Raw genomic sequence first — 10,670 nt, 5'->3', positions numbered from 1 at the left:
GGCCCAGTGCGGGCCTGCGAGACAATAGCTGAGCTGAAATTTTCTCTGATCCAACAAACTCACTCACTCAGTGGATTTGGGCTGGGCCTGGGACTGACCCCTGCCTTGAGAAATTTAAAAGTTGAGCAGATATCACCCACAGTCTGGCTCATTTTGACAGGGGGCCACAAGCCAGGGCATACAGCTGTCACCTGCTTCAGGAGAGCGGGAGGGAGCCGGCAAGGCTTTCTGCAGGAGGGGGTGAGAGTTGGGCCTTGAGGTTGGATTGCAGTGACAGCAGGGGGTGGGCGGGGTGAGTTCTGAGAGGGAGCCAATGCTCAGGCATCACCTTGGAGCACCGGAGCAGTTCTCAGACAAATGCCTGCCAACGCAACTGACAAAGCTAAATTTTCACCTCAGACCCAGCCCCTCAGCCAGGCTCTCAATTGCCCTTTCCTGAGATGATGTACATCTCATTAGTCAGTGGAGCCAGTCAGTTGGGTCCCCAGAATGAAAACTGTCACTATCTTACTTGACCAGGGAGAGGAGGCTGGAAGACTGCAGGGTCTTTGTTCTGGGAGTTAAGACTGTAACACACTTTGCCCATCGGCCACCAGAGGGCGATGCTCGCCCACACATGGGATATTCCCGCAGAGAGGGGGGGCAGGCATCTGCCTGGGAGATCTAGGAAGCTGAAAAAAGATTACTTCGTTAAAGAAATACGACGAGGATTCCCCTCCACCCTCAGAGCTTTTAAAGCCTTTAAAGTGGCATCTTCAACCCTAGTGAGCAGTCTAGTTTAAGGATGTCTCCTTAGGCACACGGACACTTGATCTGGGAAGTCAAAATAACTGGGTTTAGACTCCAGCTCTGATGCTCAGGGGCTGTTTACCCCCAGCCTTAGTGACCTCACCTGTAAAGTGGGAAAACACTGCTTTCAGTCCTATCTCGCCATGGTCATGAGGTTTAAATGAGACAAGGAAGTGAGGGGAGCTCTCAAGGACATGGTGTATAAAGACAAGAGATTTTGATCAAAGCTGCTTCTATTGGTGTCTGTTAAAAAGCATCCTTACTGTCGTGGAGAGGGAGGCAGAGACTGAGGAGCCCACAGTGCCCTGGGGTGGACCTGCCTTCTTGTCACGGGGGTGGCTGCACTGTGGTCAGAGGAGCAGAGCCGCATCCCTACATCTGAGGCCTCAAGGGCCGTGGGAGGGGAGGTGGGGAAGCTGGGAGAGGGCTGGTCCTGTCCGGCCCTGAGGTCCCCATCTCCAGCAGCCCAGGCTGGCTCAGCTCCGTGATGTCACACACTCCTTTTGTGGCTCCTGTAGCCAGTGGAATATTGACACATTGTGCAGCCTATATTTCTTCAGTTTTATCTTCCAATGCTCCCATTGATCTTTAAATTTTAGTGCAAATTTAAAACTGAAGTTTATAGAGTGTAGGAAAGGGGAATCCATCTAAAAATTCCCCACTCAGAACCATGATTACCCCTCACCCTCCCTTCTCTCCCAAGATCTCCATTCCACTCCCTGCGCTGCTTTATTCAGGTACAGTTCTTACACTTTCAGATAAGCCTGCCTGCTGTGCTCACACCTGGATGTGACCCTGCTGCCCTGTCCCAGCTGTGACACCAGCACTACCTGCCTGCAGGCTCCTTTCTAAAATAAGGACCTGATCCCATCACTCCCTTTCCTAATGCTATGGATGGCTCCTCTTTGCCTTTGAACAACTCCTGGCATTGCTGCCCTTGGGCGATTACACTTAGAATAATAGCAAAGACGAACATTTGTGGAGCTTTCACCCAGTGCCAGGCTCTTCGCTAAGTGCAGTGCGTTTATTATTTCATGTCATCCTCTTAAGAGGTGGGTCATATTAGCACCTGCATTTTGCAGATGGGAGAACTGAGGCACTGAGAAGAGACCCGGGCCTGAGGTCACCTAGTTAGGGAGGGAGCTGCTGGGATTCGACTCCTGTTTTCAAAGACTGTGCCTAATCACAGTACACACAATACCGCCTTCCCATTTTGGGACGCTTTCTGAGATTTTCCCCAGGGGACAGAATACAAGGTTTCTTCACGTTCGCCTCCAGGTTTCCTTCCTAAGGTCCTCCGTGAAAGACTCCTTGCGGTGCGTCTCTGCTCTGCTACCAGACTGGGAGCAACTGGAGCCCAGGACCAAGGTAGGAACCCTGAGAAAAGGTTGGTTCAGTGGAGTCACCCTCCACTCTGGGTTTCCCTGCACCGCAGGCCTCTTTTTCCTACCCCCTCCTCACCTCTCTGCATGGGGGCTCTGCACATGCCTCTGCGGCCACCTCCAGCGTCAGCCCTGGGCGCTGCTGTCCCCTCTTCCTCTGGCCAGAGCCCTCTCCCCTCTGGTCTCCCGCACACCGCCCATGACCGGAGATTTTGCCTCTGACAACTTCGTCTCTTCTTTCTCCATCCACAACCCTCCTCCCTCAAGCCAGGCAGCTGTCCGCAGCTTTGTCCTCGCTAGTCCCTGTCGCTAATACATAGCCACCCACAGCCCACCCTGGGGCATAGGAGGCTTTCTATAAACAGGAGCCGGGTGAATACGTGAGGGAAGCTGTGAGTAGTATATTAACAACTTAGGGGATGTTGTAATGAACCTCCGTGAAATATTCTGTCACCTCTTTGCAAAATTATCATTCCAAACCACGGAATACATTAGGTTTTATGATCTCCTCGCTTCTTTGGGGAAATGTAAATCTTGAAATATCATCTTCATGTGACAGGGCAAAGAGTCTCCTGGGACGCAAGATGTTTAAGAGCGTTAACCAAGAATCAGAAACAGTTTGTGATTAATATCAGGGTTTTGTTTATGGGCACAAATAAATCCATGGTCCAGGGCTGACCTGTAAAGATCTGTCCGAGGTGAAAACTCTGATTGCAAATGATGGAATGAGAAAACAATGTGAATTTAAAGAGGTGGTTTGGGGGCAGGGTTGCAGTGTTCAGGAGCTAATATTTTCTGACCGTAAATTTGTATGCTGTTCAAACATTCCTAGTCCCCCTAGTCCCCCTAGAGACTAGGCATTTATGTCGAAGGTCTGTGCCCATCCAAGCTTTGTAAGTAGGCCATGGGAAATGGAGCGGTTCCTTTCTGTAGGGTCATTGAAAGTAGCCTCTTCACCCTCATTTTTTCACCATTAAGGTGAGAAACTGGTTGTGACACTCGACATGAAGGGGCCGAGGAAGATGTGTTGGTATTTGGAGCCTCACATGACGGGAAGTCGGGTGGGGGACCCTTCTGGGAAGAGCATTGCTTTAGGAGAGAGAAGACCCACGTTGGCCTCCTGCTTGTCAGCCCCATGAAAAAGTGGTCAGGTCTCTTCCTGGTTAAAACCCAGCATGGACTCCCCATGGCTTCTAGAACCAAATCCAACCCTCAGAATCCATAGCCTGGCTTATCAAATCCTCCGTGATTTGGCTAAGCCCCTCTCTCCAGGCTCATTTTCCATCACCCCAGGCTTCCCTGACTCAGCACATGCTCTCCACTCCTTGTTCCCTTAACCTGCAACCTCTGGCTGGAACGTCCCTCCTCTTTGAGCCATTTGGTAAATAACTGTTGTTTTCTAAATAACAGCAATGAAAGCCATTTCATCTATGAAGCCTTACCAAGGCTCCCCGGAGGAAAATTTCTCTCTCCTCTGATTTTTCTCGTACACCCTGAACATCTCTTTCTCCCTCTGACCTCGAAGAACATAGAAGGATGGAACTTATTTCCTGCCTCACTGGTTGGAGTTGGCCAAGAGGCTTGTTTAGACCAGTGGGATGTGAATGGGAAAGCCAAGGCCTTCAGAGGCGAAGTGTTTTTTATATTCTCTGGTGCTTCTTTGATGTTCCAGAGAAGAATGTGTCTCAGACAGCTGCCATTTCAAGGAGAATACGGAGTCATGTGGAGCAAATCGAATCCAACCCATCCCTGGAGCCAACCCCAGCGGCCCTTCAGCGGGAAGCAGAGCTGGCTCAGCCAAAGCACAGGCCTGGAAGTGAAAAAAATAGGTGCTGTCAGTGGAAGCCACCAAGTGTTGAAGTGGTTTGTTACGCAGCATTAGTGTGGCAAAGCTGACAAATACACCATTCCATTTAGGGCTTAAACCTCAGAGAGGAGTGTATGTTCCTTAGCAAGGAAACCACTCGCTAAGTTTGGAGGAATGAAAGACTGCCAGGGCTGGTGCTCTAAGCCTCTCAGATAAGTCCCCTCTTGGTGTGGTTCCATGTCTCCTAAGGCATAGCAGTGGTAAGACGGCACCAGACCGACGAGAGGGCTAGAGAGACAGGGAGATAGTGCTCCTGGATGCATTTCCGATTCTTGGAGAGAGATCTAGAACTTCTCACAAACCTGGAGTGGGGTGAGGAAGCTCTGGGAGAACTACTTGGTTTCTGTAGGTTAGAGATCAGTCAGCCCAGGGAAGCTACAAAGTGCAGGACCTTGGGATCTCAGGTTGTGGAAGACCTTCGGTTATCCGCCTGATATTCAAACAAGATAGGACCAGTCACCCTGCCCCATGAAGACCCCAACCCGGGATGCCCTACAGTATGAGGATATAGTACTAGAGAGTAAACGCATGTGGTTTTAAGCCACTACTTTGGTGATCATTTGTTTGGCTCAGCAGCAATAGAAAATGAACACGAGCTGAAAGCAATATAATGATACAGCAATAGGGGACTGTGTGTTAGACTCTTGTTTTTGTAAAAAATGACAGAAATTTATGGGAGAGAGTATAGTGGTGATAAGTTTGGGCTTTGGAGGTAAACAGACGTAGGGGTCTGACTCTGGCTTGACACTTAGTAGCTGTGTGATTCTAGGCAAGTGCCATACCCTCTCTGAGCCTCAGTTCTTCATCTGTGTCTCATATTCTTGTCGTGAGGACTAAATGTGCCTGGTACGTAGGACCCACTGAATGGTAATACCTATTACTTTTAAATTATTATTATTACTATTACTATTATTATTATTATACAAAAGGATCTACAACAATGTGGCAGTCATCTCAGGGTGGGGATGATTTCATTTTCTTGTCTCCATTCTACAATGGACAAAATTTCCTTTGGAATAAGAAAAGTCTTTTTTAAAAGTGTCTGATTCATTCTCAAACAGTGAACTAGAGTTCATTGCTTCTTGGGCAATGTTTTTACTACTTTAATTTTTACAAGCTAGTTGGAAATAAATGTTTTCCATTTCCAGTTCTTTGAAACCACTTTAAAAAAATGTACAACATAGGTACCGTTTTCCATCAAATTGCCTCTGTCCACATGGTTTGCTTCCAACGTCTTGCTGTGGAAGGGACTCCGAGTGGGAGCAGCAGGAACATGCCCCAGGAAAAGGTGTGTTGGGTGCAGGGTTCCGACCTCCTGAGAATGGAGGGTCAGGCTTGAGCTTCTTGGGACAGAAGACAAGTAGGCTCTCGCCTGATGCTAAACTCTGGGAGGAAAAAAAAAAAATCAATGTCCAATTATGATTTTAAGTGGATTATGTTTACTTAAGAAAGTGATTAGTAGTGGGTATTTCTTTGCAAATGGCTTGAAACCATGTCTTTACTTAGTTATGTAAATGCTAGCCTGTAAAGAGAATTTTACTTTTAATATTAATTCACTGAATGCGTTGAATGTCCACCGTGTGCCGGGCAGACTTGAGAATGGATGTGTGGCGAGTAGTGTGTGGGTGACGAGAAACACAAAACTGAATACATTGAGGTCGCCAGTTTCAATAGGCTCAGTGTCTACTTTAACATGTTCCCATATTCGCTTTCCATTTATTTAAAGATTATCTTGCAAAACCATTTGAAAGTAATTTCGAGACATTCTGAATCTCTACCCCTGTATATTTCGGCACAAATCTCCTAGGAATAACACATACCCTTACATCACCACATACTATCATTACCAAGAAAACAAACAAAAATGATATAATGTCTAATACTGTTTGTATTATTTTAAAGCTGTTTTGCTTTAAGCTACTCTGATTTTGTTGCTGTTGTTTAATTACCAAGAGTAAAACTGACCTTTGATCAGTGTAGCCAGTGGCATTTCTGTTGCTCCAACGGCAGAGTCCTGTTTGAAAGAAGTCGCCAGGCTCTGCAGGGCCTGCCCTGCGCCTTCATATTAAGTGACAACAAGGACCATATCTTGTAAGGAAAGCTGGCCCTTTCGGCAGCCTCCTTCCAACAAGGGGAGCTTAGGCTCTCTTCTCAGGGGCCATGTTCACTCAGGTAGGATGAAATGGGCCGCCACTGATTAGGTTCTTGCGACCCTTCTGCAGTTGCCAGTTTCAAACTGATACCATTGGGCAGCCATCTAACGGAGTCTGCTTCCTTATCGACCCCCCGTTACAGAAGGACACTGAGACTCTGCACAGTCAGTGCTTGCACAGGGGTCACCCTGCTGACAAGTGGCAGAAGGACTGGAATCCATCTCTCTTTGGCTTCAAGTTCACAGAAGTTTTTCAATAAGCAATTCTTACTAACCGAGGGCACTCGCTAAGGCACGTGGCTCTGTCACCATCACTATGCTTCCATCTATTCAAACATCTCTCTTTGCCCCCTGTGTGCCCACCAGAGGTGACCGAGGACACAGTCCCGTGGGCTCATGGACACATCAGCAGATGGGTGGTCCTACCACAGAGTGGTGAGTGCTCTGTAGAGCTGCTGTGAAAGCAGAAGAGAAGCACTAGCCACTAAGGCTCCGGAACGTCACCTTGCCCAATGTCGCCACCAAGAGAGTGGCAGAGCAGAGACCCAGAATCTGAGTTGTCTGATTACAAAGCCAGGAAGGCAAGGAAATGTGCGCGCGCGCACTAACCAGTGTCTATACACGTATCTATAACTATTTCTACGTGAAACCATCCACGTCTGTATTAAGTTCAACATGAATTCACACTGCTCTCTCCAACTTCATCCATCACTCTAAGCCTTGTCCCCTTGCTCACCCGTAAACTCCCACTCCAACAACCAGAAACCTGGCTTCCACTGCCTGCCGTCAGCTTACATTTAATTGTTCAGTCCCAGGACCCATGTGTAGCGGTTTCAGAATTGTTAACCCCCCACCCCCATGGGAAACAACTTGTCAAGCAGAATGAAGTGCTTATGTGCCATTCCTTTGCCTTTAGCTTTACAGACACTAATTTCCATAATTACTCAGGGCAGCCCCTTTTTCTCCCACCCTTTTCTGTGAGGTTGTTTCATAGATTTGTGCAAAATTCCTTCCTTCCCCCTGTTAGGTGGATCTCAGCCCATACAGAGTCAGCCTCGAACAGTCTCTGGGACCTCTTCTTTCTCCTGACCCCCCTTCCTCTTTTCTTCCCTTCTGCCCTCTTCCTGAAACCCTGGTTCCATCCTGCTCCCCTTCACCTGGTGGAGGCCGAGTACACGTGTTTGGTCTCTATCCTGAAGGAGCAAAGGGGAGTCCTTACAATCAGGGGGTGATGCTCCACAGACCTCTGGGGATGAGGTCCAGGCTCCCAGGTGCTATGGAGGAGAGAAACTCTGAGACAAAAGAACCTTTGTCTTTCTAGTTCTATGGCCTCAGCATCACCTCAGTATGTTGTTATGCTAACTTAACCGCCACCCACAGACATGGGGTGGAAAGGAAGACGGGGTGAATGGGCCAGAGAACGGCTGGCTGCAAGCCTGGGTGAGACTCAGTCGTGCCACATTCTACAGGATGTAGATTTTCCCACATCGAATCATCTACGGAAACAAAATGTCATTTTCCTTTAAACATTATGTTCTTCCAATTTCTCTATTAAGTTTATTTTTTAAAAAATCATCAGCGTATTTGAATACTTTGACAATTCATTCACTCTTCCCCGAAAGTGATCTAAATATCGTTCTCATAGTTGTAATAATCCTCGTGGCTCTGGGGTGGGAAGGGGTCTGAAGTTTGAAGTGACATCCCCCATCAGTTCTGTCCCCGGGGGAGAGGAGGCAGCCTGACAGCTGATCGCTTCTTGCCTTTGATAAGCACCTTTCTTATTCTAATTACACCTTTCCCTAAAGTAACTTTTCCAGCTCCCCCCTCTCACCCCACCCCTTACATCCCTGTTTGAAAGGAGCCTATTCAGACAGCTTACAACAATGACGCTTAGGGATGGTTTTCATCGGGGAAAGGAAACCTGTAGAGGGTCTTATCTGGGGTGAGCGTCTCAGGCATCCAAGATTATCTTCCTGTCACCTCGTGACCCATCTCCTTCATGCCACCTTTTAATTTTGGTAGCAATTACGGTGTATATGGATAATGCCCATTAGCATATTCATGGTCATCTCATCATATTTATTGTCCGCACAACTCATTAATCTTCATCTACTTTGTGTGCTTGACAGCTCAATCTATTTTGCAATCTCTGGGAAGCAGCCATAGCTCCCCAAAGCCTTTGTTTTCCTGTAAATAAACTGTGTTGGGGACCCGAGGACAATGGTGCATCTCGTGGTGATTGACACCAGCCAGGGCTACTAATCAGGATGGGACTTCATTGCCAGCTGAGTCGAGTGCATTACGGGGCCATTGTTCCAGCGCTGCCAGGGCAAGAACACACACAGCCAGTCACCTTCGCAAGATGGGCTGATTGTTTTTCAAGATTAGACCCAGTTGCCTTATTATCCGTCCCAGACAACGAGGCATCTCACCCAAACAGACACATTTTCAGAAACTGCCGGCACACGGACCAGATTTGAATTGCTAATGTATAATCTGCCTGGCACAGATGTGCAATGAATATTTGGATGTTGTTTTGCCCGTCAGTCCAGGAGGCTGCACTGATGAGGTGATGAGTGGCCAGTGATGGGTCCTGGACCTTGGCCAGCAGCAGAGTTTGAGCTCTCGAGCTGACGACAATCAGATTACCCCCAAAGTGCCTTTGCCACAGGGACGGTGGGGTGGAAAGTTCCCTTTTCTTTTTGGTGCAGGGAGATGTGTTGTTATGTTTTCCAGACTTGGGAAAGGTATAGAAGTTGCTGCCCTTGTCTTGCCCTCACCTGCCAGCGCCTAAGGCTGGGAGTCATGTGGAGCTGGCTCCTTGGGTTCGAATTTGCCATTTTCTAGGTTATTTTCTTAAACTCTTGGTGCCTCAGTTTTCTCATGTGTTAAAAATGGGTTGAAAAATTCTATCAACAATATAGAGCTGCTGTGAGGATCCAACGAGTTGATATAAAAGAGTAAGTCCCAGAAGAGTGCCTGCCTCATATAAAGGCTCAGCCAAGGTTAACTATTACCGTATTACTGGTCATTTGCTCTCTTTCAATATTACTGTGGTCAAATAGCTTGGATACTCTGGAAATAAGGTTAAAGCATCTTCATTACCTCAGGACATCTCATGGCCTTTACTGTGCTACTTTGCCTGGCCTTTTCCGGTTGTAGGGTTTCCTGTACTTGTAAGACCATGGGAGCCTTTTTCCTGGAGCATCTTTCAGAGCTTATTTTCTCCAGAACGTACTTGAGGAAAAGCTGCCCTGGAAGGTGATACACAACATTTGCAAGGCTTTGAAAGAAAAACAAGGGATTCAAGAATTTCACGCACATGTCATGTTTTTTATATGTAAAGGCAATGGGGATAATTATGCAAATGCAGATATTCTCTCTGAAGGAAATGTTACTCAAAGGTGTGTTCAGCATGAAGGGGACAATGATTCTAAAATAGGAACAAATGGTTGATAAGAACTTGAGACCAGTTGATTGTACTGAAATCAGTCTAAACAACTGCAGCAAGGATATTGTCTAAGTGGACATCAAAAGATTAGAGTGTTTGAAGGAAGTTATTTACATTGAAACAATGGGATAACAGAATGCATCAATGCAGAGCAAAAGTATAAAGAGGGAAGAAATGGTGTCTTTTTTAAGGAAAAAAGGGACGGTAGAAAGGATATATATCTATCTGTAAAAAGGTGTAATAAGAGCAACCCCAGTAGTCTTTATTAATGTCTAATAAAGCATTAAAGGCCAATACTCATGGTATGAAGAAAAAACTCCGAAACCCAAGGTTTCTCTGCTTATTAGACAACCTCCCACAAAGGACTATTAAAAATTTAAACATGGGTGAAATATGATTATTCAAATGTGAACAAAAAGAAAGGTCTGGGAATCTTAATATCAAGCAATGTAGAATTATGCAAGTCAAAGAGTATTAGACTTAACAATTGTATTTCTTTATCCCCAGATGCACAAGGTAGGTCCTAAATAGGTACTGCAAGGTTTATTGTGGAAAGGGAAGCAATGGGCAAAAGGTATGTGGGAAGGGATGGCTTGTCTGCCAGGGCCCCTTGGGTGCAAGTTTTTAAGGGGTCTCTACTTTGAATACTGGAGAGGACACCTTCTTTATCTGCCTAACTCACCTTCTGGGAACTGCTTCCTATTCTCTTCTCTGTGCGCCAGGGGATCCTTTCTCCCAGCTCCAGGATTGCTGCTGCCATGTGACCCTGGATCCTGGCCACAGTTGGTGGGAGCCGACTTGAGCCAGGGGAGCCACAGTACCTTGCCCCTTGGCTTGCTTCATTAACTTAAGGGAAGACATCTGAATCTTCACTTTTGTCTTTTCAGACTCTGAAAAAGAGGGCCCGTTCCTCGGACAAACGGTAAGATGGAGGTCTTGGTTGTTATTGGAGGTCACATTCCCTGGCAAGAGTTAGGAACTGGTCTACGAAGAAGTCTTTTATAAAAACATGCTGTTCTGGTGGCTTTC

This window comes from Miniopterus schreibersii, assembly GCF_964146895.1.
Source record: "Miniopterus schreibersii genome assembly, chromosome: 11".
In the NCBI taxonomy this organism is placed as follows: domain Eukaryota; kingdom Metazoa; phylum Chordata; class Mammalia; order Chiroptera; family Miniopteridae; genus Miniopterus; species Miniopterus schreibersii.
Note: the sequence above shows the minus strand (reverse complement) of the source record.